Below are 25,243 nucleotides of genomic sequence, written 5' to 3' on the forward strand. Positions count from 1 at the left end.
CTCCCTCCCTCCAGGTGGTTCTGCTGTACCTTTACTCAGCCAACAACCCTTTCACTGAAACTCTTTCTGTATGTGCATTTGCTTTCTCCAGTTTCAATTATAACTCTTCAGGGCAGGAAATCATGTGGATTTTCCCTCAGGCAGGGCTAAAACTTACTAGACACCTGGCGCTCCTTGTGCTGTAATTGGACTGATGCTGGCTTTAGCCAGGAGCCCCCTGGGCAGGGATGTCAGCAAGCCAGAGATGCTCTGAGATCCAGGGACCAGGCCACTGTCCTGCCAGTCTTCTGCAGAGCACTTCATGCAGCCAGGCTTTTGTCCTTTTTGAGGCTTTTAAGATGTTACTGTGATGTGAAATTAGGAACACTGATGATGATAGCACCCCCCTCCCTCCTCATGTGGGCCCTCCACTCCTTTCACATAGTTAATAATCCTTTGGCCCACCCTTTTCTGAAGTGTTGTAGGTTTGTTTGTCTTGTCGTATTTGAATTATAAGCTCTTCAGGGCAGAGAATTTGCCTTTATCTGTGTTGGGAAAGTACAGTGTAAATTTACTGCACTATATAAATATTTTCTATTAACAAGGGCAATAACAAGAATAATGTATTTACTTTACTGTAATACGTATTTCCAAGCTTCAAGATACAATCAGAAACAAACCAAAGTCAACAACAAGACCAAAAGATTTGCAGAACCTTTAACTGTGAAGCGGAAGCCATGAAGTTGCTGTGTGAAACTTTTGTAAATTAGTTACTTATATTCATAAATAGCAGTTGTTACTACAGTAAAAATCCTTGCAAATTGGCCCTGTGGAAAATATAGAGCAGAAAGTAACCAGTGTAAACCAGTAGAACACTGCTTCACATATGTATTATGAAGGTCACAAATAGCCTTCTAGTTACTTTTTAAACAAATGCAATGTTAATACTTTCACTGCAACATTATGAATAAAGCATTTGGCCTGTAGCTACAAATATGGTAAGTGATGGCTTTTGAATTGTTTGTTTATATTGTCACCCAGCAAACATCTGTACCATGGTCTCCTGGGACTAAATCTTGACTTCATCCCTTGAAGGTGCAGAGGACACAGCTTGTGTAAGGGGCACTGGAGTGCAACATTTTCCCTCAGCTTCCCCTAATGTAGCTCAACGGCCATCACTCGATACCCTCCCTGCAGCAGTACAGAGCTCTTCTGGCACACAGGAGGGAGAAGGGGGTGCCGGGGTCAGTGTCCATGCCTCTTTGGCACCATCTCTGCTCATGTTGTTAAGGGCTTGTTTGTTCTTTTGAGCTCCAAGGTACCTAATTAATCAAAATAATTGTGATGATGCAAGGGATTAAACTGACAGGAGTATGAACTGCCCTTGTTTATCCAGGTGATACAACAGGAAGAGCAATGTAGATACATGTAGAAAACAAAGCCTTGAATTTACAGACTGAATAGAAAACACTTTGTGAGACTGGTGTTTTTTTGTCTATAATATATGGTTTAATTTAGGAGCACCCGGGTGACACTAGTGGCCTGTGATATATAAGTGGTCAGGTTAAATGACCTTTCTGTGCCTTCTTGCCTGAAGCTCAGGGCAACAGCAAGTGGAGCAGTTTGAATGGGTCCCATTTATTTTTCTTCTAATTGCCTGCTGATATTTCTTTCAGGAGGAAAGACCAATAGACCCCTTCTATCTCCAAATGTCTCTGAAACTAACCAAAATTGCAGTTTGGCCAAAACAAATCAGGGGTCTTCAGTTCTCTAGAAATGGAAAAGCAACTGGATGGGGATCCAGGAGATACCTGTTCCTCATATAGCTCTGCAATACAGCTTGGGTAAGTAATTTGAACTGTCTATGCCTTGATCCCCCACCCATGAAATGGTGTGATAATACTTTCTTTATTAGTTTTGCTGAGCCATGCTGTTCTCTGCTTATGGGGTATGTCCAGCATCACAGGACCATGACCTGGGCCTGCAGATAACACAGGATTGCATGAAGTCAAGAAATATTTCTTTTTTTTCCTAGTAAAAATCAAAATCAAAGCAGAGTAGAACATACAAAAAAAAAGAGACAACAGTCACAATTTCTTATGGAATCATTGTCTATCTGTATGTGGAGAAAATAGCGAGTTTCCTTTAAAAGGACTTGCAATGAAAATCACACTGTCAGGTGTAAATTACAGCCTGTATCTCATCTTGTTCTATCTACAGCTTCTTTCTTAGTCATGCATAGCAGCAGTGTACAAAAATATTTCCTGCATGTGATCAAGCAAGTACGGGCACATAAGATGCAAATAAAATATGAGACCTTAAAAAAATTGTTTACTGATATCTTAAAAGAAAACTAAAAGTTCGTAATCATGTCATTTCTCAATCTGATAACTGATACACTTGGGATCACAACTGTGCTTCAGCATACAATTTAAATAAACCTATGTAATATTTTCTTTAGGAAGTTACAGGGAACTGAAGTAGCTAAAAATAAATGACAAAAGAAAAATCCCAGGAACACAATTATATTGCGCAGTCACAGATATAGTAGATCCCTTAAATTAAGTCCTGAACATAATAGAGTTGCTCGGTGGAACAGCATGGGAGATATGTTTTTCATCTTTTTTTTCCCAGTGTTTTACACAAGACCTTCTGACTGCATATGCTTTATGACATCTAATAGATTACTTCAGGCAAATAACTATACACCATACTAAATGCTGCAGAAACCCAGTTTCATCTCTGCTCGTCTTTGAAAGTGAGAACTCCTCCCCAAGTCCCCTGGGTTGGTAACATGGCACACAGTGAAGCATCACCAAGCTCGGGACGAGTCACCAGATGGAGTTGCAGCACATAGTTAGGTTAGTCCATATTTCAGGGTACAAACAAGATTTCAGCATGGGTAGAAATTCAATGTTGTCAATCTTCTTTAGGACAACTGTGGCTACGGGCAAGGCAGCAGCATATTCAGTTTAATTACATGGCCGGAAATGCCTGAGCTAGGAAATTATCTTTTAAACTGGCAATTTTCTTTCATTCAGGAATAGTTTAAAAAGTCTTAATTGTTAAGCTACTTATACAAAGACTATATCTAAGCTATACTACTGATTAACTCTCCAAATGTTTATCAGTTGGTGATGCCTTGATGTCTGCCACAGCTCAGAGGAAAAGCAGTAATTTTCTAGATGATAATCAAACCCCTTTGTTGGGCACTGAAGTTAAAAATTTGCTTGTTCAAATAGTGTATGAATAAAACAGCCTCATATTGTTTCTTAGTAAATGAAAAGAGATGCCATACCTGCTACGAATGCCAACAGATCCTCTGAAAAACTCGCAGACAAGGAAATAGATTTTTGTGTCATTTCCAGCACAGTTTTTGCACTTTCCAGCATAAGGCAATCAAGCTTTGACCCTTGGCCTCCTAGTGATCAACACCTGGGCTAGTAAATACAGCTAAATTGGGGTCCATATGTGTTTCTAAGGGGGTTTAACAGTGGAAAGACTCATGTTCCCTCTTATCTCTGAGGGACTGAGATTCGCGTGTGCATACCCATCACTGAGAATGGCCTGGCCTCTGTTATCATTAATTGAAGCATATTAAGAGACTTGGCAGAAAAAAAAAAATCCAAATTTGAAATATCAAGAGACAGATCCATCTAGTTTCACATCCTGTTGTTATAATATACCTTAATTACAGTTAATTAGGAGATATTGTTCCTAGTGGAAGAGCATCTGACACAGCTTTAGTGGGTGATTAAACACAAGAATAGAATCAGATATATTCGTTGAATGCGGGATCTGTTTATTATGACTGTACAGCTCTATCTAGAGTATCATTCCTGTTACATAGCAAAACAAAAGAAAGTCACAAGCCAAAAATATTTCATTTGTCTCATGATACTTTAATATTCCCTGCTCTCTTCTTAAATTTTCTACTGCTGGCCCCTTAGGACTTCAGTGCGTGATTCAGCTCCCACTGAAGTTAATCAGGGGCTTCTCAGTTGGTTTCAACTGAGCCACATCAGATCTTAAATGAACAGCAGGTAGAGGAAGGGGCTGCGTGAAAACAAATGCTACAGGGATTGACCTCTGTGGAAAAACAATGTGGTTGGATACGATGTCAATGAGGGCTTTGATGCCATTTGTGAAAGAGTAATCTTTGATTTATCGGAGTGTTATCAGCTGGAATCATTTCCTCATACAGTATAAAATATAGAAAATGGAAATCCAGACTGAAGCCATGAGCTCAGCTTCTGCTGGGGTCAATACGGTTTGCACACACTCATTGATCTATGGTTGTATGTGACCCTGATATATGGTTTGCTGGGCTGCCTGAGATCATTGCTCATGCTTAGAATAGAAATGGCAGGATTTGTTTTATCACAGGAAAGTAAGCAGTGCATGTCCTCTGCCTGAAAAGTAACCAAATTGACATTTGGGAAGTAATCTTTTTTCTCAGGTAAAAAAAAAATAAAAAAGGAAAAAAACCCAAAACAAGACAAAAGTAGAATTATTGGCTAGATTACTTGTACTAGGAAAAGTCTTGTTTTTCACAAACTGTATGCACGCTGGTTTTCTAAATGCTCGTTTACTCTGAACTGCAACAATTGTAATAAATCATTTGCTATTTACTCTTTAGTGCAACTACATGCTTTGGGCAAAGATTTATTTTCTTATTATTTATTTATTTTAAAAAGCAAAACCACTCTTTTGACGCATTTTTCCATTCCCAGTGTTGGATTTTATTTTTGATATGTGATCCAGCTATTTAACTACCTCTCACCACTTCTCCCATGAATTGTTTATACAGCAACTTGGCAGCATAATTTGCATATCACAGGAAAGATCCCATTACATGTTCCCAGTGGTGCGTTTTCACCAGCTTTATCACTTTCTGCCACCTATGCATATCCCTGAAGCAGAGTGTCTGGTTAATCCAGAAAGGCGCTTCTTGGCTGCCAATATCAATTAAACATCAGTGGTGCAGTTACAAAATTTTCAGTCACTCAAAAGTTATCTCCCCTTTGTCTTCAATAAATATAATACCTAAAAAAAGATATTTATCTTTTCATACAAATTTTCCTGCTGCATGAAGATCACAGAGCACTACCTTTACTGTATAGTGTTCGGCTGTTGCAGACCCGACCTAAAATAATTAGGCAAGGAACAAATGCACAAAGAAAGAAAAGTTGTAAAGAAGGGAAACGTACTTAGAAGCAGATTAACTCAATGTGCCATGGAAGAGCGGGAGAAGACTTGGAGCTGGGGATGGTATTTGTTCTCAGGACTCTTATTTTGTGATGGAAGGGGACAATGTCTCTAACTGCAGGATTCTTAGTGATGAAAAGCCCATGTTTGGGTATATTCCAGATTATTCATCACCCATTGTATGAAACATACAAAAAATAACAGCAGCGTAACTTTCATGGAGAGGAACATTTACTCCAGGAGCACTCTAGCAGCATCAAAGCTTACAACCACTGGGGATCGGGACAGAAATAAAAGGAAAGCCGAATCCACACCACAGTAAAACAACAAATTTCCTTGCACAAAAAAGCATTGCTACCTCCAGACGTTCTCCAAATATACAGCCTTCAAATAGAGTCAACCAACATATATTTGAGGGGAACAAACACTGCAGCTACCAAACCTTGCTACTTTTGATTGTCCCTGTGCAAATCTGCCTTGCAATGAAAGACTACACACACGAAATTTCTAAAATGCTTGCTCAGTTTGGGTGAAATTTGGAGTCTGAGATCTAGAGTAGACTCATTAACAAAAACAGACTCCTCAAAGAGTACCCCAGGCAACCCTCGTAACAACTCATCAGTTGCAGACAGTGCAATAGCTGCCCTAGCACTTTTTTCTCCAGCAATAAGATAAACCTACAAAATCCCTAATACTATAGAAGACTGGAAGAGAGAGAAAGGGTTGATTCACTGGCAAAACTAAGGAGCTATTGAGTCAGTAGCCTTTGAGTCACAAGGTCAACCTCAGTGAACACTGATTGAAACTTGTTATCTTCCCACAGCTCAAAAGCACGTTATATAGTGCAATAGCCAGCAGTCACAGTGACGGAGCAAAAGGCAGATTAAGCACAGCTGTCCCCTCAGGTCCAGGGATAGCCTGGTGGGCAGGAAGGAAAACCTGAGCTGTCCCCACCTGTTTAAAATAGAACATTTAGTTTTCAAGCCTGTCAGCATGATGCTTTTGGATGCATTGTGTTTACTGACATGCCACTCTGACATTTTGGTTTAGTAGTACAAAAAAACCCCACAAAAGAACAAAAGGTAAGGTTATAAAATCAAATATGATGTTTTCTGCATGTTAAAAGAAGTATCACTCCCACAGAGACCTGGAAGCTCAAACCACTGCAGTGCTGTTACCAGTACATGAAAACCAAAAAATGGAACTGACCTGGGCTTCACGGTTCAAGCGTGCCGTGGCAGGGATCCTGGCACTACTTCCAAATTCAACACTCGAATAAACACAGTTGTAGTTTCTTGAAGTGGATGCTTTTAATGCAATCTGAAAAGGGTGAGAGAAAGGGCATACTCCTGAAGCCTATATTTCTTAGGTAGAAATAATTCTGCCTGGAGAAGCCCAGCTCGTGACTGTTTGCTATTAAGACTGTACAGGAGAGAGGGAGCGTCTTTGAGTTCACATACTTAACGCTCAGTGGTGTGTCTGCGGAGTGGCAGGAAATAAACAGCAGTGAGGAGGGGTTAACCAGAGACCTGCTGGTTAAAATCTATATGCCTGGAAACAGAAGGGAGAGGGGTGCAAGGTCAGATATGGTTTAACTGTTTCTAATCGGGGAATCAGCCACAGGGCTACCAGGCACAAAGGTGCCTGTCACAAACTGTACGCACATCCCATCTTCCCCCCTAAACACAAAATGCCAGTCGTGTATGTCATATCAGTCTTCCTGAACTGATCTAAATGTCCTCCTAGTCCCCAATAGAGCACTACTGCAAGCACCTGTACGATGACTAGAAAGAGCGAACAGAGAGATCAAATAAACCACCTATGCATAGATTATCATCAGAATACCTCAAAGCCATCAATCTCACCCCAAGATGTATTATCCATCTTATTTCCTAAAACAGCTGTGTGCCTTCTGGAGAAATGCCACCATTCTTCCATGATTACATTGAGGAAACATCCATACAGAAGATCAGATGCAATTAAAAATGTCTCTAAGCCTGATACGAGATGGTAGAAAATCCCTTTACTTGGAGTCTGCCTACAAAAATTTTGCCACTGCTCCAATCGATTTCTCCTTTCATCACAATTGACACAGTAGGCAGGAAAGAGAAGCACTTGTTGAAGTCATCAGCAGTGGTTGTAGACATTGGTCTAGAGCTGGGTGTGGAACACAGCACGAGTCAGAAAGTCCAGACATAGTGAGGGCTCCAGAGGAGGAGGGAGGGCAGCTGCCCATTACGCTTGGACATGTGTAGAGGAAGAACAAGTAACTCTATACTTCAGAAGAGCTTGTTCAGCTGCAAGATGTGAAGGATTCAGCAGACATTTTCCAGAAGAGGATCTGTCACAAGTACTGAAATCAGCAGAAATCAGACACGGCTGAAAACATCTTGCTAATAGTCTCCTCAGTAACTTTCTCAAACAAAGACCTGGTGTACTGTCCCTGCTCCAAAAAAAAACCCAAACAACTGTATAACAGAATTACTGGATAACAGTATTAAGGAAACCCCCACTGTAGTGGAGAAACATACTGTAAAGTATAATGTAGTCCTGTGGTTGCATACATTTTTTGCTTACGGAGTATTTATAGTTGCTAAGCCAGACAATTTCATATCTCTAGGTATTTATTCTATGTTTGTAAAATGAAATGGCATTTTTCATCACATCTTGACTGGAAGAGAGAATACATTTAGGTTATAAATTGTTTAGAATTACTTGTTAATGCTATCAGCTTTTCTGTATCTGCTTGTAGGAGGGACAGGAGGGAGACGGATAATGCTTTACATACAAAATCAGAGGAGAAAACCAGAAAGCAAGCTTTGTTTTCTACATGTTTAAACTGTTCAAATGACTGGAGTCGGTTGCCTTGGAAGCAGATCCGCAGCTGAATGAAACCTTTCACCTGTCCGATATATGAAATATTTATTATTTGAGGGTGACTAGAGATTCAATAAAGCCAGACATACAATGCAGAAAGCAGATCCTGGCTCATCATCTCCATGAATTTCACAGGTCCTGTGGCAGCCAGATTAGATTTTGCCACAGAGGGAAGTGGGCTGAATTGCAGTACTGGGTGTAAGGAGAGATAAAACAAGAGGAAGCAACATCTTAACTTTATAGTCAGATTAACCAGGTTGGTAAAGCAAAATGCTGGTGCTCCTCCTATACTGTGTTTAGCAAGGCTGCAAAATGTTATCGTTTCCAATTAGAGAGAAGATCCCACTCCTCTTTAGATAATTACTTTGCCCATAAATTATTCTTGGCCATTTGTTTCCCCATAAAAATTGTCCAGTGTTTTTGACTTGTACAAGTTGTGAGTGTTGGTTTTTTTTTCCCCTTCTCTTTTGTGTGGATTGGAATTAATTTATTATAGGGCTGAAACTGGCAGAGATCCAGGCACAATGATCTGAAAAATGTTCATACTAAAATTCAATGATGGGATTCCTCCTTGTTTATTTTATCTCAGAGCCTCCTTAAAAATTTGGTCCTGGACAATGGAGCACACTTGGTGCCCAAGTGGGTATGTAATCCAGTTCACTTTATTTTTCAGGGAAAAGACTTTAGACTTTTCTGTTGCTGGAGACACAACCTTGAGTATTAACAAAAGCCAGAACCATTATTTGAGAAGCTGATATTCTGCACAGCTGCTTGCAGTAGTGAATCACTCTTTGAAAGGACATTGACATTTTTGCCCTTTCTCACATTTGTTGTTTATTTTTTTTTTTTCTCAGAAAATCTGGATTTCCAAGGCCTTTGCTATCCTTTCTATTGCTAAACAGCTTTAACATCTGCATTCAAGAGGTGTTGAATTGTCTAATTAAGCTAAGAGGTAAAAATAATTCTTCAGTCTTGAAGTCCAATGTCATCATATCCTAAATTGTACCACAATAAAGTACAATATTTCTGCTAACTGTATATGTGTGTATGTGAAGTGACTGAAAAGTTGTAGTGAGATAGTACACAACACCAAAATACCATCAATCCTTTCAGTTCATGCCACTTCTTTATCACATTCCACTTGGCAATCACATTAAGATTTTAGCAGTAAATATTGGATCAGATAACATCATTTCAAATCAGGATTGCAGGCTCTTGGGTGTTTCACAGAACTGATCCTGCCCTAACATTAAGATGGAAGTGAGTTATGAACAAGATGGGGAGGCAAGAAGGGGAGGAAGAAGAGTGTGAGAAAAGAGGCAGTATGGTCTCTGAAGGATGTCACTGTCCAAACTGTGCCACCACAGTTTGAAATGGATGCATACACTGCTGGAAAATGGGGATTCTTGGCTTCACAGTGGCAGGCAACCTTAAGATATGAACTTGTCCTCTGTTCCAGTTATGCTGTTCTGGCACTAGTCCTGTGCCTTAACAGAGTGCACCTCTGATCTCGGGTAGGAGCACTTGCCCAGCTCTGGCACATAATACTCAGTTACCTGCTCAGGAGAGCAGTTTTTTTCTAGACTGGCTTCATTTTCATTGCTTCTGTGCAAATTATTTCCTCCATGTCTGTTACAGTCCCTTCACCCAGAGCACCATGCTTGTGCTTTCTGTAGTTTGCCAGAGAGAGGTTGCTAGGCTCCGAGTGCACCAAAAAATGCAGAACGTGCCTTCTTTCCTGCCTTTCCACATGCCTGGAATACCCCCTTCCTTTCCCACTGTGGTACATCAAGTACCTTCCCTTTCTTTCAGAAAGCTGAGAGTCCATCTGTTCAGCAAAGTGCTCCATCTGTAATGACAACAAGTCCAGTGATGTGCTGCCAACATTTCAACAAAGACCCCATTCCCTTGGGTTGGTAACACAGCCCACATTCCCCGGGTGGGGATGCTCACAGACATGAGGTGTGCAGGACTGGCAGGCTCTATTCATTTAGTTTTCCCATTTCAGCAAAATGCTTTCCCATATCGAAGGAAAGAGGCAGCAAAATTTGGTAAACATCTTTCTGTGACGTGCCACCTACCAGAAATATTCATACTTGGGTCCTGGAAAGAAAAATAATAATTCTACTTTGTTGGGCGAGTTGCAGTGCGTTCACCTGGAAAAAATACAAGGGATGAAGATGGTAGGGAGGGATTTGAATCCTTTTCAGGGACTGCCAAGGACCATATCTGTGTCAAGCAAGTTGGGGGAAGGCCCTCAGTTACAAAGAAGGAAATTATGCCAAATTTTCCTTTCAACATGATGCTAGGAAAGGGCTGAGCATTGCAAATGTGACTGGTAAGTCTGAGGATAGAAATGACCAAACAGAGCTCAGCAGTTCAGGAAAGCAGTTTTACAAAAGGCAGATGTACAGAACTTTTGCCATTCACACTTCCGTATTGGGTCTAGTTACATATCATACAGTATATGAATACATATATGTATGTATGCATATATGTATATACACATGTATGTATACATATTATTGGACAAGAGTTGCTTTTACAAACTTCAGCTGCTGCATTTGCTTCATACACTGTTCTGTCTCAAGCATTTAAAAAGCCTGGGCTTGGTAGTTTTCCATGTGTGATTTATACAGGAGCTGATGCGTGCAGGCTGGGATGCTTTGACTGCGTGCACTTTGGAACTCCCATTTTTTTCTGATGCTGTTTATCAGCTGCACAGCATTAGGTTTACGACAAGTTGCAATCACATATAAATGACCATCTGTTAAATTACATTAAACTCCGAAAGTTTCAAAGGCGATAGTATAATACTTTATTTGCTATTTTTAAAATCAGAAATTTCTTAAATCATTAGAGAGTTTTCTTAAAAAAGCAGGAGAACTGTTTGCATTGGAACACATCACCTATACCACTTCAACTCCCTTATTTTGACATGCTTCTTAAATTGTACTTAAAAAAAAAAGGGTCAACAATACAGTGAAAGTAGCTTGCATTAAGCAGCAGGTTCTTCAGAGAAAGAACAATTTAAAGCAGATGACTTCTGTTGGTTTTGAAGAATAAAGAACACAAGATTAGTGTCAGTGGTTGCCATCACATAGTTTAGCTTGATAGCATTAATCTATAATACATATGCAAATTATCACACTAAATAACCTGCTTTACATGTCAGGAAGCAATTAAAAAAAATATACGTTCTGGTTTTGCCTATTTTGGCTGCCATACCCATAGCAAAGTGTCAAGTCTCTTCCCTAAAAATGCAAGCAGCACTAATGCTATAATCCTATAATGAATTATTTCAGAGAGAAATACTGATCCTTACCTAACAAAGCACATGAACACATTTTGGAGCTCACTCATTTACATTCAAACACTTCGGCACATGTTTATGTTTAAAGGATTTGTGGAATAGGCAGAGATTAAGCAGGTCCTCAACCAGTCTGTTGAATTTGGGTCTGTCTTAGGCTCCCACAAGGCGACCTGAAATGCTCAGAACCCTCCTGCACAGCCACCAAGCTGGATCCAGTGCCCCGGGACTTCTACAAAATACATCTAAGAAAGGTGCTATATGAAAGATAACACAAGACAAATAAAGCCCAAATCCACACATCGCTGGGAAATGTCCCTCCAAGTCAGGCAAGGCTAAAGCTTTTGAAACAGAGGGCTGATGTGGTCCAGAAGCGCTGGAGCACTGCTGACCCAAGGCACAAACATGACAGCCCCAGAAATCCTACTGGCTAAATCAGTAAGGAAGGGTGGTATGGGTGGAATACAAGGATCATTAATTCCTTTTTGCAGGCAGTAAAATGAGGCACATATTAAAAAAAAAAATAAAAAAGTCACCTGCTAAAGACTTGCTAAAGCAAAGGAATTTGAAATGAATCCAGGTATGCTGAATTCTAGTTTGATTCTCTAACCATCAAACCAGCATCCCTCCTGACTTAGAAATAAACATTCAAAGCGTAATTAAAGTAATTTATATGTCCATCATGTTAGCGAGGCAAGGAATTAAAAATGCTTAAAAATGCTTTGCAAAGAAATGTCCAAGTTACTTGTCACAATGGAGATGAGCTGAACTGGTGAAGGTGCTGCATGGAGCTCATCACTCACAAGAGCATTTTCCTCTTCTAAATAGGTGTATGTTAATTTCTTCCCTATTTTTCTCAAAATCTCTTAAACTTCCAGCAATGTGTCCAGCCCAGTTTCACTTGCTTTTGATCTTGGCAAAGTATCTTATCATTCTTCCTACTCTTTGCTCCCAAAGAGATTGCGTGGCATAGAAACCAGTTTGTTTTCCCAAGCTGAACTCTCTCTATTCTGTACAGCTCTTGTCTGGTTAAAAGCATACAAACAAGAATGCAACTTTCTGCTAAAAAAGTCAGTCCATCTTTCCTTTTGGAAAGAAAATCTCCTGCCCCCAGTGATGCATGAGTGAGTGCATGAGTGAACACAAAGCCACCAGCCCTGACTTGAAAACAGGGGGGTTGTGGTGGGCTATAAGTGGGCCACTAAGCTCGTGAGTAGGATGGTTTACAACATGCCACTAGTTTGAAACATTCTGTGTTTTCAGTTTTGTGAGTAGATATCCATCATATAAGCAAAGCTGGAAATTACATGATGGAGATGCCAGCTGAGTTGTATTTGCTCTAGCATTCACATTTCAACTCTCCTCTTCTGTGTACCTGCTGCTGTGCCACTTTTTGGCCTCAGTGCACCATGTCCCCACTAACCTCCTTATGGAGGGATGCCAGAACCCACCACAGGAATGAAACCCTGTGATCTAGTAATGAGTTTCTGCTGAGGCCCCACTGTGACATCTCTCTTTGCAAATGCTGCTTGTAAAAAGGAGGGAAGATCCCATCCAAATGGATGAGTGGAAGTATCTCATACTAAAACTGTGTGGTGATCATGCAAGTCTGATCCTTTAAGCTGACCACAAGCCTGCAAACTGAGAACCTAAGTGCTGCTGATAGGAGCAAAAAATATCCCATTGTGAGCTCTGCCAACTAAAGTGTGTCAAACTTCTCTTCTCCCTTCCTCTCTCTGAGAAAAGACCTGTTTCCCAAAGGATGGATCTGTTTACAAGAGCACACATTAGCACTGAAGCTGGACGCCAACACCGCATGCAATTAAAGTGCTGGCTGCAGTGCAATTTCATCTCCAACAAACATCTGAAGGACCCAACCCCCTCATTTTTTCTGCAGTCCTTCAATATCCCATCACTCCAATGCAGTAGGTTTCAGTCAAGCCTATATAGTCTCCTAATAAATACAGGCATGTCTATGCACATACACACATAACTAACAGACCAACCAACCAAATAACCAGCAAGCTAACACTGTATATTTATACTTAGCCTTCAGACTGATGGGTACCTTATTTTATTTCTTAAAATATTTTCTTCACATTCCTTCAAACTTTCTTACCACTTCAACTCTGTGTACAGCTGCTTCTTCATGAGGCAATTTTGTTGCTCAGTTAACTATCACATTTATCAGGTGAATGTGTCTCCCTAGTATATCTAGCAATTGCTCAGTAAATCAGGTCTCCAATACTCTTGAAAAATAATTAAAAACCTTTTTCCAATAAACAAGCTATAAAGGCATTAAGGACAAAATAGTGTGTAGGAAATGTATTGGAAACACAGAGACAGAAAATCCTGACCAGGCACAGGCTGTGCAGAATTAACTGAATACCAAATTAATTGCTAGTAGTGTCAGGTAAACAGTAAAAAGAAAGTTATAAATATTCACTTCAAATGAACAATGAATGTATTATGGCTGAACACAAACTCCTTTTATGTTTGCTTCCTACAAATAGTCATGCAAAGCAAATTCGAAGCTTGTACACTCCACGATTTGCTTCCAGAATAGGAGGTATAATTGATATGGGATTTACACAGCTTGACAAAGCACGGGAGGCTGGGCTCCCAAAATCCTTTGGAGCCAGCACACAAAGGTAATTAAACAAACTGGTGAAGGAACTGGCTCCCTGCACCTTCTTTAGCTAGCATGGTGCACAAAGATACCTAATTACAGTTCGTGAGCAACTGGAGTGATGAGCAAAATCTGCCATCAGGTAATTCAAACAAAAAATAAACCAGAGATAATAATACTTCCATTGGCAGAACAAGAGACTGAATCTGTTGAATAAATGATTCACTTTGCTTTAATTGCTACACACAGAGTGAAATGACACACTGATATCTCAGTAACCGGATAAAATATGTCATCTTCTCCCCACCCAGTGAACCAAGTGGCAGTGAACAGATGAGTCGCCTTCACCTGCCTGCATTATAGGAGAACAACTGGAAAAAAAAAATTCTAAATCAAGCAGTTTTACATCAGCTCCAAGTAAATCACCCCATCTCCAAGTTGGTCACTGATAGCAGAGCCAACATAGCAATAACGAGCATTTGTATTTTGCAGTTCTATTTGTGTTTAGTTAGAATAGTGGTGGTTAATCTATGTTTCCACTTTATGAAATACTGTTAGATTTATACTTAAAGCATCACCTCCCATCTTATCAGTAGAATTATAATTTATAACTCTCCATCTTGCATCAATCGCTAATTTGCTGTCTGGCAGCATAATTACTCATGATGCAGCCTTCATCTTTAACAAGGCAAGGTGTGCCAAGTGCTCCTAATGCTACAGTGTACACTTGCCCCAGTGAAACCATGACCCCAGAATGAAGAAGCAGTAGCTATCTTCCTCTTGAAAACGCCAGAAAACCCACGGCATGTGACAGAAGGCATATAATTTTATTATATACATGTAGTCTTGGAAGGCTATTCCTAAAGCACGAGCATGCTGAGAAAGTTTGTGCTGAGGACACACTGTCATCCTGCAATGCAATCGGTGAACAAGCGGTGAAAACAATTTAACTACAGAGAAAAGCAATGACTAGACAATAGAAAGATGATCAGCAGATCCACAGAGTTAGCAAATAAAAAGCGGGGAAAAACTCACACTTGCTATAGCTGAATCTCCCCCCTTCTCTAGAAAGCAGACATTTATTGTAAAATAGTGGAAAGAAAGGGATCAGAGGACAGCCTGACAAGGAAGCCATGGATAGAAGTGAGATTATTTATCTTGATTTTGTATCTTGCTGCAAGGCTTAGCTCTGCGTTGCCCTCTGCTTACTCGACACTCCAGGTATCAGTAATTTCCCAGCCGCACAGTGATACTTCTACATCTGGCTGAGGTGTTCCTGTCTTCTCTGTCCTGTGTGTTAAATTAGACCATTTTTTTTCCCTAGGTATTGTTTTGTGTCTGCACTTCAGGTTTAAGGATTCTCCCCCTGACTTTTGGATAATCCCAGTCTCTGTGGAAGGCATACACATATATAAGCATTATTTAAATAAACATAGTATATGGTTTTATGTAAGCAAAAGCATGCGCGAGTGCATCTCTTCTGAAGTAGTTTGCTCTTTAATAATAGGGAGGAAAAAACCTTTCAAAGGGGACCTACATCCCCTGCTTTTGGAAATCCCTTATGTCTTAATGATAAGTAAGTGCCAATCATCATCTGTCATAACCTGCAAGATCTTAAGAATATTGTAATTCTGTTAAATGGTTAGATTAAAACATACAGATACATAGTAGATTAGACATTTCTAAAACAAAATAAAACAAAATAATTATTGTTGTCTGTTTTTTTTTTTTTCTTTTTTTTTCAACAAGCAGGTAGAGGAAAAGCTATTGAAAATTAAATACTATTTAAAGCCGTCCTTGTCCAAGAGTAAACTGTGTGTGTAAAACATCAACATTTTTGTCATGAAAATGCTTCAGAAAGGCTTCATGGGAGAAGACAAATTGTTTGTCTTGCCAAAATTGCAATCTTGGCTGCTTACAGTTGAACTAAACAAAACACTTTGTTTAGTGAAGCCAAAGCTTTATTTCTCAAAAGCTTTATTCAGAAGCCAAGAAAGCCAAGGTTCAGAACGAAAGTAAGAGTGAAACTTAACCAATCTGGTCACAATTATTTCATTATCTTTTATAAGCTTAGAATGATCTGTAATTGGTACTTATAAACAGCTTTGCTGGCTAAGTAAATAATACTGATGAAATCCTTTTGGCCTTTACTGTATATGTTTCTTGCAAGAAACATCAGTTTTCACAGGATTTTTTTTTCCTTCTCCCCAGAAGAACTTGCAGAACTGTGCAAGACCTGTCTCACATGAATAAAATTACTACTTATAAAGCAGATGTTCCAACAAAAAGCACAGGTAGGCAGAAGTAACCATGTACAGTATTTATGTTAAACTATTCTGGTTCTGTGCTAGTTTCTACTCTGTTCTTCAGAGAAGGGCACAAAGGTTTATTCAGGTGCAACAAGCCTTGGAAAAAACATGGACTTCCTTTGCAGTTTGATGGTTTTTACCATCATTCCCTTCCCAGGTTGTTTTGTATGTAGAGATATAAAGACACCGGAGTGTCTGTTGTGATTGCAACCCACTTGAATCCATAGAATTAAGGAAATGACAGCTTGCTTTTTTTTTTTTTTTTTGCCAGAACATATCTATTGAAGTCCATTGTGCTGGTTTTGGCTCAGATATAGTTGATTTTCTTCACAGTATCTTGATTAGTGCTATGTTTTGGATTTGTGACGGAAACAGTGCTGATAATGCAGGGAAGTTTTAGCTGTTACAGAGCAGTGGTTACAGAGTCAAGGCCTTTTCTGCTTCTCATCCTGCCCCACCAGCCACTGAGCTGGGAGTCCACAAGAAGTTGGGAAGGGACGCAGCAAGGACGCAACTAAACAAAGGGATATCTGTACTGCATAACATTGTGCTCAGCATATAAAGCTGGGGGACGAAGGAGGAAGAGGGATGTTTGGAGCGATGGTGTTTGTCTTCCCAGGTAAACTTTACATGTGACAGAGCCCGGCTGTCCTGGAGATGGCTGAACACCTGCCAGACCATGGGAAGTAGTGAATTAATTATTTGTTTTGCTTTACATGAGTACGCAGCTTTTGATTTGCATGTTAAACTGCCTTTATCTCAGCCCAGGATTTTCTCACTTTTACCCTTCTGAATTTCTCTCCCATCCTACCAGGGGGAGTGAGTGAGTGTCTCTGAGGGACTTGGCTGCCAGCCAGGTTTAAAACAAAACATCCATTTGAAACCTAGTGTTCTTATTCTGCATGCACATACTCCATATCCATATTCCAACTTTCTCTGTAGTGTGTTATAAAACATATTTTGTGTTGGATAGGAGATCATTCTCCTATGCTATAAGAAATTCTGGTTTCTTTAACCACCCTAAATCAGGCCAAATTTGTCTGCCATAATATTAAACATTTTGTTGAATCGCAAAGAGAATTTCAGTTAATATTTCATGTTGATGTTATTTTAGAAGTCTGTAAATTTTCTGGCTTAAATTTTAAAGAAATATTTCAAATAGAAATGTATAACTTTTTAATTTGCAAAACACTGCTATATATCAAACAGCATCAGTTTTAATTTTCAGCTTTTGATAAAAGAGTTTTTAAAAATTCTGACTTTAATAAATTGCCAAAGAAAATCTTCTGTGGGCAAGCTATTGCAAAAACATGCTATGCAAAAGGTTTATTTCCACTAAGATACAGACTAATCGAAGAAGCAAAAAGAGATGCTTATATTTATATGGAAAAGCAGATCTATCTGTGGCAATAACAATATTTATTAGACTTCAGCTTATTTTCAATGTGAATGCAGGTATGTTTTAATATTCTAAACAACCATAGAATGCTTTTATTTGCTTTGTTCATTAAAAAAAAAAAAAAGAGAGAGAGAGAAGAAAACACTGCAAATATATATTATTCATGGATACTGATATCTCAGTTCATAAAAGCAGTGAGCTCTCAGAACATATATTCTACCTGGTGTTATAAACTGAATGTATAAAATTCACGGTTCCAAAGAAAAGTACATGATTTTGCAGTTCACTGAATTCTTCCTTTAACAACATTTCTATTTCTCATTTGTGTGAGCAAAATTTCTGAAAACGCACAGAACATTTCAACTTTATTTAAGACTTAGATGAAAACAGAAAACTACATAAAAAGAAGAGAATTTATAGAAGCAGAGTACCACAGACAACACAGGCTGGAGGGCACCCTTGGCAGTCGTTTGGTGCAATTCTTTGCTCTAAATGTGGCCAGCTTATATCTGGTTGCTCAAGACTGCCAGGTTTGAATACCTGAAGAATGGAGATTTCAGTCACTCTGTGCAACCTGCTCCAATGCTTGAGCACGTTACTGTGACTTTTTTATTTTCCTAATATCCACCTGGGATTTCCCATGTTGCAACTTGTGTCCATTTCTTCTCCCCTTACAAGAAACGTCTGGTTTCATCTTCCTTGTATCCCCATTAGACAGCTGAAGATAACATTTAGATCCTGAAGATAACATTTAGATCTTCCCTCAGAATTCTTTTCCTAAGGCCAAACAGACTGATTTGTCTTAGTTTCTTCTTGGGTATCTTGTGTTCCATCAACACTCAAGAAACCTTCATAGTGTTTATTATGAAGTCATCATATCTGGGCACTGTCCAAACCCCAGGCAAGCCAGCTGACAGATTAACATCTATTTCAAAAGACTTTTGATTAAGTCCTTTTTTTCACATGTGCACTTGAATGAACAATTAGGGTGGCAAGAAGAGGGCAAAGATTTATTAGATCACAGAGTTTAGTTTAGATATCTCTGTTTTCTTTTTAAAGATTTTTCATCAGAATTCATAGCTGGAACTTAAGCATCTTAGTTCTTATTATATCAGAGGTTATACACTGATGGCTTCAAAGAGAAGTATTTGAATGTCCTGATGAATAATTAGGTTTAAAATTAAATGGTACATTACACATATCTGTTCTACAGAAGGAGTGGAAATCTTCACGTTTAATTTGCCCAGTCTTTTGTTCTTTTCTGGTTACTGCACCCAGTGACAAAAGTACACTGTGTACAAATAGCTGGTGAGTGTAAGAGCACATTGCCACATCACTGGCAAAACACTGATTATTTGACTCTTATTAAAGTTCTAACATTTAGATATGTCTTAACTTTCAGCTCTCAGCACTAGAATTCATCTATACTTCTGTGTACCTTTACTCTTTGGACATTTCATGATTTCCCTTGAAACTATAAGGAAAAGGAAGCTGTCTACACATACATTAAATCCAGAAATTGATTCACTTTCCCAATAGAAGCATGAAGTAATAGGATGGTGAAATTGTGAATTGCCTGTTCTGTGGTTTTAAGGCAAGCTGGTAAAGTCATAAAATGAAGCTCCCCAGAGACACTGAAACCCACCATAGCATATTACAGCATATTTTCTGAATAATTTCTTATTTTTTGACCAACACAGCTTTGAGTCAAACTTAGAATAGCATGATTACTTCTGTCATCATCATGTAGTGATTTGACTGCTTTTTAAAAAGACAGCCACCAAACAGGGAATTTGTGATTATTTCTTCACAAACAACGCAAAAGCCTTTCACCACCAAGAGAACTCCATGTTTCATTGTTCCATTCCCTTGAAGCAAGAAGTGCACTCACTGGCTATTAGATATGAAGTGGCTCTAAGTCATTAGTATTTCACTTTTTCAAGGATCTTTTTTTCTTCCCCCAGTGTTTGAGGGCAGTCAGCCAGCAACATTTGCTGTGTGACAGACATCTGCAAGAAATGCGAACACATACAAAATTCCAGCTCTCAGACAACTCAAGCTAAATTACCAACTTGAAGTTTCAATACAAGCTTGCTGCTGTATGCAGCAAAGACACGCCACAAATAAAGGCAATTCTCTCAAGTCCTAGAGATCATATTAGACACAACCAAAACAAGCTACTGTCGAAGCCGGAAGTTCTCTTCTGCTGATTTCTGTCCTTCTTTGACTAATTATTCCTTTAGTTTGTTGCAACTTCTGCAATACTGTGATAAGAGTGAAAAATTGGCTAACAAAGGTCTCCTGTAAAAAGGAGAGGGTTCCTCTGTAAATAATTTTGATGCATTTAGATACAACAAAGGATAAAAGGTAGATTTATTTGCATTTTAGGAAATAAAGGCTCTGGCACTCGAGGCATGGAAATGACAACAGAAAAGGTGCACTGTGCTCTCTAGCACATTTTTTGGATGATGTGGATGAGGGGATCTCAAACATCCAGATCAAGGGGGAGATAAGACCTTGAAAGTAAGGAAGAAAACTCTTAATGTGATTTCTCAGGAACAGAGCTTCCACTCCAAGAGGAAGGTCTCAGAATGCTGAGAAATGTAATTATAGTAGTTGCATCTTTGCTGGGCATGCAGAGCAAGACATATATGTACCCCTTTAAAAGTTCTTAAGACCTTTCTTAGTTACAGCTCCATGAACTTGGAATTTTTTTGAAACAACTGGCTTTATGTGAAAGCTGACCTGGGAACTGGCCTGCAGAAGAGCCCTGGACTTTGTGTGGATGGGAATTGCAAGCTGACACACCACGGGCATGCCAAGGTAAGTCAGAGCAGGGAGTATGCTCCCAAAGACTACTTACCAGAGAGAGAACCTGAACCAGAACTGTGGCAGTTGGTGACATAAGACAAAACAAGCAAGAAGAAACACATTTTTGAGTTAAACATGCAGAGATTAACACAGAGGCTCTCCAAACAAATGAGGTCACTCGTGCCAGAGGTATGGAGGGAGGATCCCATGTCCTGTGGGAGTTCAGCTGAAAGATGGAGTGGGAGGAGGAGAAATCCCAAATGAGATGCAAGAATGATGAGAGAGGGAGGACACACCCTTAAAAGCAAAGGGAGGAGAAAGGGTCAATGAGACTGGAATAAAATTAAAGTGAGGTCCTTCTGAATGTTGTTATGGTTATTATATAAATTACATATTTTATTTGCCACTTACAGAGCTGTTTCAAGAACAACTGCATTATTGAAATCAATAGAAAACTGCCGAGGTGCTCCACAAACACAAGCTTGGGTGATGTACCTGCCCTGCCACATTTACCATCAAACTGAGCTTGGTAAATCTCATCCACTCATCCATAAATAATAACTGCCAAAACCTCTGCCAGATCGGCACTATTTCCAAACTTCAGCTATATTTACACACCCACAGTTAGCAGCTGACAAGTCATATATGAGGGAAATTGCCTCCCTCTAAAAGAGAGCTGCTGTCAGAACTGCTCTGTTTCACATGGAAATAATTCAAAGGAGTTGTCACAAAAGAGCAGCTATACTCAGAATAGTTACCACAATGGACATTTTTACTCAGCACCTGTTCCAGTACTTTTGCAGTACTTTTGTTCAGCTACTGAGTTAAGTACCAGAAATAAATTTTCTTTCTTTCTTTTTTTTTTTTTTATATATATATATATTTTTTTTTTTAAACTTCTCATAACTCCATGAGGCTAGCAGAAAAAGAGATTGAAAGAACCAGAATAGAGTCAATGGCTCTACTGTGAACCAAACTCTTTCCTGAGATCCAGGCAGTGTCATTGAGTTAGAGCTCCAGACACAGGCAGGCAGATATTGCCCAGGGATGGTCCCTGTCTACTTCATTGATGCCTGATAAATGTTGTCAATGCCTGAAAAGATGGGGATGGATCACACTAACCTGAGAGGTCTCACTGTATGCCTTGGCACTGCTAAGCTTGTGGAGAAGGGTAGACATCACCTTGCCTTTCAGTGGCCACAACCTTTACACCGAATTCTGGCAACAACTGCAGCTCCTCCTCTAGCAGTCCCTCTATATTTCCTTTTTCTAAGTCTTTTTTTTTTTCCTTGGGAAGACCAAGAAGGTAGAGGAAACATCACTGGAGATCAATAGGAAGCACAGGCTGCCTTTTATGAGATGGAATGAAAAGATGATGCTGGATGGTGACAAGACAAGTCTGCAAGTGCCAGGAGATGTGAGGTCAGAGACTGATGTCCCAAAGAGAGAAGGATGCAGAAGGAGAAGGTTTTTCTTTGGGAAAAGAGAGAAAAAGTCTCAAGCACTCACTAAAAGCCTCCTACAGCCTCCTGCACTTATTCCCCAGGCCCACTGCCTCTGCAAACCTCCTCACACCTTTTCCCCAGCTGCTCTTACCCACCTTGCCCCATTCATTCCCTTTCTCAATGCAGAGCTGACCTCTCATCCGCCTAGGGCATCTCCTGGAGCCTCACTACTGCCTCAAACCCCAATCTCTTCTTCTCCGCATCCGGAGCCCACCCTGCTACTGCAGAGCCACAGGCTCTGCCTCCAGGGCCAGGAAACCTTGCACTGATCCCTCATAATGTTGAACATTCAAATGGCAAACCTGTCCCTCGTGTGGGCAACACACCACTTCAGCTGGGCACAGAGGTGGAGAAAAGGTGGCATTTCTTCTGGATTCAGTTTGCAGGCCTCTGCAGTGACATGGCACTGGGCATGGGAGTTATCAAAATACAGTCATACCACCTGAAATGCCACTTTCTGTTTTGATTTTTTTCAACATAAATCCTGAAAGGAAATCTTTATAGTTTTGCTTTGAAGGTAATTTAAGAAACTGCTTCATTCCCAAATCTAAGAAAAGGCAATATCATAGTAATTTTAGTTACTTGCAAAAACATTAGTAAAGATTTTGATATAATCTACTTTGTGTGAGCACTATCACCCTAAGTAAGTGAATATATAAAGAACAGGTTTTATTATAAGGTAGTATTAACCTCAGTGAAATAATCAGTATTGCTGAATCACCTCTGGTTTGGTTAACGGAGATACTTACTGATAAACCTAAGATAGAAAGACAATACGCAGCATCAAAGACATTGTGTGAATTTGGGATACTTACAGAAATTTGGATCCACCAAAAACATTACAATGAAATGAAATATAATACTTTCTTAGGTGCCAAATACTCTGTCTGGTTTTGTTTGGTTCACATAAGAACCCAAAAATAGCCATTCTCCTCAAAGCAGCACTGCACAATTTCAGATAATAAGCATGAATAACTGATGTTATACTTATATATACATGTTGCCACACCAGCTTTTGGACTGCACTATGCCACAAGTTATCATGTCTGTAAAACAGTCTGGATAAACTTGAAAAGAAAACATGGACAGAAATCCTGCTTTGCTGAACGGCATGCCCAGTAATGCTCTCAGCTCTAACATGATGCCAAACCTCACAGGACCTGCAAAATTCCCAACCCGCCACCATGACCACCAGCCAGAGGAGTTCTTGTCAAGGTGCCATATCCAAACTGCTAGTGGGAGCTGTCTTCTGCATATTAATTAAGCTGTCTGCAAATGTGACACCTCCATAGCCTTCATCTGACTATAGCAACCAAGTAGGTTTCTTTTTCCCTTGTCTAAATTTTCAGACTCAGGACCATCACTCAAGGAGTTTGAGGACTCCCAGTTCATCTGCTTGTTATATAGGCAGTCAGGGTGGAAGAAAACAGATGAGACAAATCTATTTTTTATTTATTTATTCTAGGCTGGCACACCTCCTTCTACAAAACATCCAGTGCCTGCTTTGGCTCACTCTCACAGGTTCCCCAAGCAATGATAGAATGACATGGACATAATCCTTGGCGTTTTTTTACCACTGTCCAAAATGTTCTCAACAGAAACAGTGAATATTGTCCAACATAATCAGACATTGAGTAATGTGAAGCTAAAATAAGACAGAGGCATCAAGCAATGATAGCCAAGGCTCTGCTCCCCAAATAGAGCCAGCCCATGAACCAAACCAGATGTACAAAACACTCCCACAATCAGCATCACACCTTAAATCCACAGCCTCCTACCCCAGAGCTCTGGTAGGGCTTGTCTATTGTGCATTCAGCAACCTCTCCCCACACATTTAGCTCTCTTGTTCATTCTCTCATTATTAGCTGACATTTGAAGGAGAAGGAAGTATGCCCACAAATTGTGGACAGAAGTGGCTTTCAGCCATCAGGACGAAGAGCACTACTTCATTTTAATCTATTTGGCATGCTAAAATATGCACTTCTCTGCCTGTCTTGTTCTGACCACACTATACTCTCAGTCAAGATGCAAGCCAAGAAACACTCTTTGCAGGATGCAATCAAAAAACAAACCACACAGCATTGTTAGCACCTGGACAAACAGCCATTAATTGTTTAGGTGTGTGTGCCAGTCCCAGTCTGTCTGGCTTTGAGGAGGTGCTGAAAGGGGAGCCAGGACACGTATTCTGTGCGCTGCTCAGTAATTTTACAGAGGGTGACACATGCAAGAGGTTTAAATGCCAATATTGAGGGCTGCACCAAAGGCTTTGTCAAGTTGCGAACACAGGCAGATCTGTGTCATAGCAGGGAAGCTTGTTCTGAGCGTTTTGGAAGGTAATAGATAAATGTTGTGCATTGCCTTACAGGACACCCACCATCAGAAAGATGCTTGCTCATAGCACAGTTTTAGCCAAGATAGTTCTCCCCACTGCAATGAGAGTGCATTGACAAAACCTGAATATGATGGGGTACAGACTGCCGAAATACACATGGTTGCATGTGGAATCTAGGAATGAGCCGTACACCCAAGCTCATACCCGCCATCAGATGAGCAGTGGTGAGACAGACATTCATGTCTCCCAGGCCAGTGCTTCAACCTCTGTAGCTTTTATGCTCAATTTTTCATAGAGGCCAGGCACAAGCATGGAACTACTGACTGAGTCCTGTTAAGGCTGACCGTTGTTTGCAGAGCAACATAGAAAAAAAATACAAGTAGTCAACAACTGTCTGCTTTTGAAACCTTTATCATGCTTTTTTTTGTTCTTATTTCTTCCTTCCCCCTCAGGCCCACTACTTTTGTAATAGGGACTGCTGCACCTACTGAATTTGTACAGCTGCACTACAAGTGAGCTCTATTTTCTGTAAATTAGAAAACAGCAAGCAAGCAAATAGCTGCAGGTGGTTATTATTTTGTATCTCTATCCATTTTTTTAGTCTTTATTATCTGCACAACATCTCCGTTGGAACTTTTTGATATACTTTTTTTCTGTTCTAGCAACTATCATAAAGTATCTGAGACAAGTTGCCTCTTTCACTTAGACATTACGTCAGTACACCCTCTCTAGAAAGGATAAAATATTTATTATGATTAATACAAAAGACATTACACATAGAACATTTCAGGAACATCAGAACAGATTAAAATTTAAAATAATAGCGTACCTAATAGCTTTCTCTACTTTGGGAGCTGGACGACTGCACTGAGGGTCTTTTACCA

At 39.8% G+C, this 25,243-nt stretch overlaps 1 protein-coding gene across 7 annotated transcripts in view; it reads right to left on the reverse strand.

The window, feature by feature from the left end:
• The window catches only part of ENOX1 (ecto-NOX disulfide-thiol exchanger 1), a 361,050-nt gene that overhangs the window by 153,498 nt on the left and 182,309 nt on the right, over nucleotides 1-25,243 (reverse strand). Inside the window, exon 1 of one of the 7 annotated variants that reach the window (XM_082057095.1) lies at nucleotides 6,397-6,503. The exons of the other annotated variants lie outside the window; for them this stretch is intronic. The gene's annotated coding sequence lies outside the window, so the exon portion shown is untranslated. Of the gene's footprint in view, nucleotides 1-6,396; nucleotides 6,504-25,243 lie in introns of those variants that run through there. 7 annotated transcript variants of the gene reach the window in all.

The sequence above is a fragment of the Streptopelia decaocto genome (genome assembly GCF_964273445.1).
Source record: "Streptopelia decaocto genome assembly, chromosome: 1".
In the NCBI taxonomy this organism is placed as follows: domain Eukaryota; kingdom Metazoa; phylum Chordata; class Aves; order Columbiformes; family Columbidae; genus Streptopelia; species Streptopelia decaocto.